An 8481-nucleotide genomic window follows, 5' to 3' on the forward strand; every position below is an offset into this window, starting at 1 on the left:
CCTGCGGGAGCCAGAGCCGGGGTGGGCGGGGCTTCCATGGGAGTCAGGAAAGATTTTTGGGCGGTGATGACTCCGGCGGGAAAGGGGTGTGAGTTAGAGGGGGGGTAGGAACTCATGTAGAGTTGAAACTAGGGGGACTCCGTGGGAGTCTGAACTGAGGGAGTGAGGGCCTATGCGGAAGGAAAAGATAGTGGATGACTCAACACTAGAAGAAAGATAGCAGTAAACTCAAGCTGAAAAAATTAGCGGAGGAACTCAACACTGTAATAGGAGGGGGGAGAGGGGGGAGAAGTGAAAGGATTATGGGGAAAGGGGGGTAGCAGAAGTGCTCGACGCTGTAAGAAAAGAAGGGGCGCATAAATGCCAGAAGGGAGATAGAAAGAGGGACGGAGGATCTCGAATTCAGAAAGAAAAAAGTTAGGACAGTTTTTTCCCTAGTGGCCGGGGAGAGAAAGTGATTGATTCCTGCGGGAGTCAAAGCTCGGGGTAACTCCTGCGGGAGTTAGAGGTTAGAGCTGCGGGGGAGATTGTCTTGCTGGAGTCTTGGAAAAAGGGGGGGGCGGTGATGATTCCAGCGAGGGGTGGCCATGGCATGACTCCTGCGGGAGTCGAAGCTTGTTTTAGTCACTCCTGCTAGAGCTGGGGGATGATGGCCTATTAGTAAAGAGAGAGAGTAGCAGAGGAACTCAACGCTAGAAGAAAGATAGTATTGCGACAGAGCTGGTCGCTAAAGAGAAAAGAAGTGGAGGGACTCACGCTAAAAAGAGAAGTGGGGGTGGGGGGGGGATTGAGGAGTTGGGGAACGGAAAAAGGGGATTTAGAAAAAAATAGGGACGAAAGAGCGGAATTACTCAACACTGGAAGTAGAAAAGAAGGGGCTATTAAATGCCGGAAGGGAGATAGAAAGAGGGGCTGAGGATCTTGAGGCCGGAAAAAGTAAAAGAGTGTTGCAGTGAGACTCCTACAGGAGTTGAAGCTCGGGGCCACCCCTGAAGGGGTCCGAGCTGTGGGGGGCAGGGTCTAGCAAGAGATGGGAGGAAGGAGGGGGCGGTGAGGGCTCTTGCTAGCGTGTGGCTGCTAAGGGTTGGGCTGGGGATGGGCTTGGCAGGACCCCTGCGGGCGTAGAAGCTCTGAGTGACTCCAGTGGAGTTAGAGCGGTGGTGGGCAGGAGATGAGGGGGAAGCGGAGTATAACCCGCGCTTGAGAAGATGGAAGAAGAGAATATGAAATGTAGCTAAGAGACTACTTAGAGGGAAAATAGGAGGAAATAGCAGAGTAGTGTTCGTGCCCTTGAACTCCGGTGGTTAGGTGTCGGCTGGAAAGGATCAGCTGGGCTTCCTTGAGATGGTAGTGGCTGAGGCAGATGTATGATTTGAGGCGTCAGAAGACCATCGTCCGAGGGTTTTTCTGGATACCTTTAATGAGGAGGGTGGTTTGGGAATTAGTGATAGTGTCTAAGGGGGACCCGTGGACCAGTTTATGAAAGAACTGGATCCCGCTAAGGTAGCTTCTGATTAAGCTGGCTTGGATGTTTTTGCTACGTGTAGGTAGGAGATAAATGAGGTGATGGAGAGGAGTGAGAAATCAGGAAATGATGTTTGTCAAGGGAGTGGAAATGTTTGAAAGAACTCCAAGCAGTAAGAAAAGACTGAAGGGTTGTAGGAGCTGTAGCCTGGAGAATGAGTGATATGGAGGTTGCATGGAGGTGATAAAGCGGGTGGCTTATAGCGATATCATTTCTGAATAGTGTGGGACTGGTGTTGGATGGGGATCCGCCTCTGGAGCCAATCAGCAAAACTTCTGGAAAGAGAAATGAGACCGAGTCAGCAATTGATTTTTTAACCTGATCATGTTCAGCAACTATACAGAACTATTTTTTGGCTATAGTCCAAATTTAGCGCCTTAATGCCATGTGAATGCCCCTTATTGATGCATTGGACAGCTGCTTCATTGTCGCAGTGTACAAGGATGCTAGATGCGGCCCATTCGTCGCCCCACAAGATAGCCGCAGCGACGATGGGATGTAGTTAGAAAAGGGTGGATGATTATTGGTTCTGAGGAATTTCAAGCATTGGGGGGGGGCATAGTGAAGTGCACCCTTGGTAATATCCTCCGAAACCAACTGAAGGGGCTCAATAAGAAAATTAGATCAGAAATGGTGGGGTGGATTTTGAGATTGAAATTTGAGGTTAGTTCAGAATGTCTCAAAACTAAAAAGGCTAGTGTGAACATGGCATCGGGGTTTGGGCTGTGTGAATGGAATGTCCTTTGTGAAGAGGCTGTGGAGTGTAATAGGTTGGAAGAGGGTCAGCTTCTGGAGCCGGCAGTCATGATCTCTGAAATAGAAAAACAAAGAGAATCAGAAATTAAATCTTTTCAACATAATACATGTACGGCAGACATGAAAATTGTTTTAGTTTATCCATGCGAGGCATCTTAATAAAGGCATGGGCGACTGTATATGGAATTGCCTTTGTTAATGCATGGTCCGATTGCTTCGTTGACACAATGTGCAAGGATGGTAGGGGTGGGCGTTCGTCCCCCCTCGGGATGGCAGATGGATGGAGAGCTGAGGATATGGGGTGTGGCTTGTCTGGTGGTCCAGGAAGACTGGTACCTTTTGAAGACTAAGCAGGTGAAGTGATAGTGAAGTGGAGTTTAAACTTATTTATAGCAGTCAAGTGGGAATTTTGTTTCTTGCCATTTTCACATCCGACTGACTTGCTATTATAAGCTTACATATGACACTTTGTATATCAACACATGAGTCACTGGCGTATTACAATTGGACTTCTGTGCTCGATGTGTATAATGTTTTTCAATAGCATGGCTAATACTCACTGATTGGGTAATAATCTTTTCAGAAGTTAAAGGGCTATTGGATGTATTATTTTATAATTTTTATTTATTTTAAAATATAACAACTGCCAACATCAAACTATGAACTTTATAAGATTTAAAAGCGATGTCACCACTTAGTAAAACCTGTGAATGGAATGTTAGTAATTGGCTTTGCTTTAATCCATGAATAACATTTTGTTGTAATCTTAACTAAATTCACAAGTGTGTCCGGCCCAATTCATCCATAAGGTCTTTGCAACCGAGTCAAGAGAGAAGGCAGGACCATCTCCAGTTTTTTAGAGCTCATTGGACAGTGACACTTCTCCTTACAGCTATTGGCTTAAAGAAGTGTCAGTCAATCTGTGCACAAGGTGCAAAAGCCTGGCAGCCATTTTGTTGATCAAAATCGACATAGTTTATGACTGGAGCTGCTGCTCTACTGAACACATTCCACCAAACAAGCTGTTTCAAGAGTTCACACTTAGCTGATGATTTATAAAAGCTTGTTTGGCATGCTGTCCCGGGAGAGAGCCCCGAGCTCAAGGGCTCCTCGAGCCTGGGGCTTCCTCCCGTTGGCAGAGCAAGAGGGGAGCCCGAGGTCGGTGGATCTCAGAACTCCCCTGCTGCGGTAGCTAAGGGAACACAAGGGATTAGACAAAGCTTGATTGTTATGTATGTTGAATGTCTTTGGATGGTGGGAGGAAACCGGAGAACCCAGGGAAAACCCACGTGGACACGGGGAGAACATACAAACTCCTCACAGAAACACCCACCAGTCCTGTGGAACCAGGGCTGGCAGTGTTCTTGCTGTAGGGCTCACAGTGCTAATCACTGGGCCGCCGTGCCGCCCAATCAGAGGTAAAGGAGAAGAATAGGGGGGGAGGGGGGTTTCTTCCAAACGAAGATAAAGTGAACTGAAAACTGTGGCTATTTATAGTAGCTTAGGGCTCATATGATTGGAAGATAGAGAATATCAAATGCGAGACCGGCCGTGATAAATCATAAGCACGTGATCCTCTCGAAATTAGTTTATGAGTAAACTTCACTTAATGATATGGATCTGTGGATGGGCAGGAGGCTTGTGAGGCAAGAATCTATGGTTAAAAATCATTCCGTTCTTGCTAGACTTATTATTCAAAAGATTTGTAAATGTTTAGCCTAAATGTTTGGTGTAGTTATTTTGCAAAGCTTCCCTTTAAGCATGCATACTATGTACGTTACCACATGTGCACTGCTAGGGGAACGGTGAGGGTTCAGTTTCATTGCAATAGCTTTGGAGTTTTGGCTGTCATCTTGTGGGAGACTAGGGTTAAAGAAACAGCAGATGCGTTGTGGAGGCCCTTTGAAGTGGAATGTTTTGGTGTTGTTGTTGAAGTTGTTGATGAAATTGTTGGAGTTGTAGTTGTTTTGAAATAGTAGTAGTTGTTGCTGTAGCTTGTAGTTTGTAGCTTGTAGATTGTAGCTTGAAGATTGAAGCTTGTAGCCTTTTAGCTTGTAGCCTTTGTAGCTTTGTAGCTGATGAGCAGGACAAAAATATTGGATATGAAAAAAGTCTGGTTATTTATAGGGAGTTAAGGATTGTCTGATAGGATAATCAGTCATTAGCTAAAGTAGTAACAGCTGTAAACAATCATAAGCACGTGATCCTCTCGAAATTTGTTAATGAATAAACTTCACTTAATCTGCTATAAGGGTTAAAACAACACATTGATTAACCTGGATGTTGGAATAACCACAGTATATGAGGAACATTATGGCATATTATTCAAAGATACATCTGCCTTCGTTCTAACATTTTAAGAGATTGTCTTTCATTCATATGCATTAAAGGGCACCTAGGTTACCCCTTTTTTCAGATTTAATAAAAGTCTTTTGCGTCTCTAGAATGTGTATATAAAGTTTCAAATCAAAATACCCATCAGATTTTTCATTTTACCTTTTACAAGATGCTGTTTTATACTGATTTCCAGCAGGGGGTGGTTTTGTCGTACTGCGCCTTTAAGACGAGTTTTTCCCGCCTACTCTTTCTACATGCCTCCTCCATGCGTCAGACGTTTGTGAGATACTACAGTAAGAACTAACCTTTACTAATCAGTATTGTGAAGTTGCATTGATGAGTCACACACAATATCGTTACAAAGTTAACGCACGCACGCACACACACGCACACCGCAGATGACACACACACACACGCTCGCGCAGGCAGGCAGACAAACAGAGCACGCTTAGCTTAGTTAAGGCTACCCTCAAGTACTGTGTGGATATCTATTATGCTAATGTACAAAATAAACCTGATTTAACTTCCACAAACCGTGATTGAAACGTCTTCTTTTATAATTGTTCTGACACGCAGCTGTGCTGATGAAGTAAAGCTGAAGTAAAACGCTGTAATTAATTACACACATACTCTGTTTTAAAACACTTGAAACATGTGAAACTTACTCTTAATCACATTTGATGATGATTGCTGATCCTAGCGAACAGAACAGACCTTTTATTCCCGGTTGCTTTGCGAATGTCTTTCTGGTCTTGTTGACATATACACGTGACTACCGGAACATCTTAATGCGCGCAGCTGTCAATCAATTCGGTGGGCGGGGGGATCACACACCTACGTAATGGTGTGATCGATTTGAAAACAGCTCCAATTGGCCGACCCTTTTTTTTGTAGTTAAATTGAAAAAAAAAGGACTGGGTGTGTTCATATCACCCCAGTATGACGGTCTATACACCATACCAACACACAGATCTGTCCAAACAGCTTGAAAAGTAGATTTTTTACTATAGGTGCCCTTTAATGTTTCTAGAGATTTCTTTGTCTCTACGAAATTTTGCATCTGGCAGGATGTGCCCAAGGCGAGCACATGACCATGTAGAGGAGTTATTCAAAAGAGTCTTGTGGGGCAATTAGTTAAGTTTTCCCACTGAAAATCCTCTAAAGCCCCATTGTGGGAAATTGATTGATTTACTATGTTAGCTGAAGGGTACAAGAACATCTGTGGCCAAAGTACTGATGCAGCTATTCAAGTCAATTGGTGCTCAGTTATCATGATGATATAAGCCCTCAAGCTAGTTCAATGACTACAGACAATTTGGAAACCAGTTTCCGAGCCTGATTCGAACTGGTTTTAAGATCTGGAACATCCTTTGCATTGAGTTCCAACACTACAGTACAAATGGATTATGAGAACATACATCACTCCAGTCAGGTTACATAAAATTAACCCAAATATCCCAGAAACATGCATCAAATGCTCAGTTAAAAAAAGGTACATTTTTGCACTTTATGTGGGATTGCCCGAAGTTACAGAAATTTTGAAAAGAGGTAGCTATGTTTTAAGCTAGTAATTTTTAAATGGTATCTACACAACTGTCCATGAAACCCCAAATGTATATTTGGGGAATTAATTGAGAAAATATTGATGGCCACAGCAGTACTCGTAAACTTATCGATACAAGTATACTCCAAGCAAAGCATTTAATAGCTATGTACTGGAGGAAAGTGGAAAGGCCATCTATTGTACAGTGGATCAATAATATGTCCTTTTGTTTAGCTATGTAAATATTTTGTACATGTTTTAAGGCAAACTTACAGTCTTTGAAAAAATGTGGACACCCTGTATATATCTTATTTCAAATTCAAATTTCATTTACACCTATTAATGTTAAGTGTGTTTCAGAAAAAGGATCACAAAAAGCCAAAACCTTTTGTTTCTGATACTGAAATCTGTGTGTTTATGAGTGATCGGTGTGTTTATAAGTGATCTGTGGGTTTGAGTGATCTGTGTGTTTATGAGTGATCTGTGTGTTTATCAATGATCTGTGTATTCATGAGTGATCTGTGTGTTTTAGTGATCAGTGTGTCTATCAGTAATCTGTGTGTTTATGAGTGATCTGTGTGTTTATGAGTGATCTGTGTGTTTATGAGTGATTGGTGTGTTTATGAGTTATCTGTGTGTTTATTAATGATCTGTGTGTTCATGAGTGATCTGTGTGTTTTAGTGATCAGTGTGTCTATCAGTAATCTGTGTGTTTATGAGTGATCTGTGTGTTTATGAGTGATCTGTGTATATTTGAGTGATCTGTGTGTTTATCAGTGGTGTGTGTGTTCATGAGTAATCTGTGTGTTTATGAGTTCTCTGTGTATATCAGTGATATGTGTGTATATCAGTGATCTGTGTGTTTCAGTGATCTGTGAGTTTATAAGTGATCTGTGTGCATATGAGTGATCTGTCTGTATATCAGTGATCTGTGTGTTTATGAGTGATGTGTGTGTTCATGAGTGATCTGTGTGTTTATTAGTGATGTGTGTGTTTGAGTGATCAGTGTGTTAATGAGTGATCTGTTTGTTTATGAGTGATCTGTGTGTTTGTGAATGATCTATGTTTTTATCAGTGATCTTTGTGTTTATGAGTGATTTGTGTGTTTGAGTGATCTGCGTGTTTAACAGTGATCTGTGTGTTTATGAGGGATCTATGTTTTGATTGTGTGTTTATGAGTGATCTGTGTTAGGGCTGCACGATACATCGTTTCAGTATCGGAATTGCGATATGCGCTACGGTATTCGGATAAGCACAAATAGCCTGTTTTTACGAATACTTATTTAGAACAAATACTTGAAAAATTATGAACAAGAAAAACATTATATCAAAAAGCTGCGTTTCCTCATGAGGCCGCAGTGCATGCCCGCGTGAGTGAGTGAGTGAGTGAGACATTCAGGAGTCAGGGGGCAGGGTGGGACGGGGTAAAAGGTTATTGACGCAGGCTGCTGCTCAACACAGCAACAAAGAAGGCTTGGCAAAGCGAAAAATACTGCATTACTATTTTTGTTAAATAATTTTTTTTTCATCATACTAAAATAACACGTGACAGAAGTTCACTCAAAAGTGAAAGTTCTTTCTGTCATTAATTACTAAGACTTCTGTCATTCCTACTACTTTCAGAACATAAATTTTGATATTTTACCATATGAAAATACAATGCAGTTATGAAAATTGTGAAATTAAAGCAATAGTACAGAGATCTGGTCCCCGCGTCAGGTCAGGGTGCACCTGTAATCTTTAAAACCCAGACGCGGAGGCGCACTAAACTCACACAAGAAAAAACTGGGCATTCAATTCATGTTTTGAATTGATGAGTCATCATCTAAGGTAGCCGAAGAAGGCTACGGTGAACATGGCATCTAGGGTGCGGGCTGTGTGGGAGGAAATGTAACCATTGCGTAGGGTATGAATGCATGAGCAGAGGATTTTGAGTGTGATGGATTGTCTGTATTCGGGGTGGTGGAGTGGGCTTTTTTAATACCTTTAATAAGGAGAGAGGTTTGCGAATTGTTGATGGTATCAAAGGGGGACCCTCAATTAATTTGTGAAAAAAATTGGATCCCACTGAGATAGCTTTTGATTGAACTTGCTTGGATTTGTTTTGCAGTGTGCATGTCAGGGTTCGGTTAGGGGAAAAGGAGCGAGGACTCAAGTGCAAAGAAACAATGGGTATTTATTAATAATAAAATAAAAATAAAAAGCAAAACAAAACTACCCCGAGGGGGAAAACATTAACAAAACACACAAACTTGGCTCAACAAGAACAAGGCAAGACTGGATCAGGAACACGGGGAGTGTAGACAACGAACTGGCAAAG

The sequence above is a fragment of the Danio rerio genome, chromosome 4 (genome assembly GCF_052040795.2).
Source record: "Danio rerio strain M-AB ecotype USA chromosome 4, GRCz13ab, whole genome shotgun sequence".
NCBI lineage: Eukaryota > Metazoa > Chordata > Actinopteri > Cypriniformes > Danionidae > Danio > Danio rerio.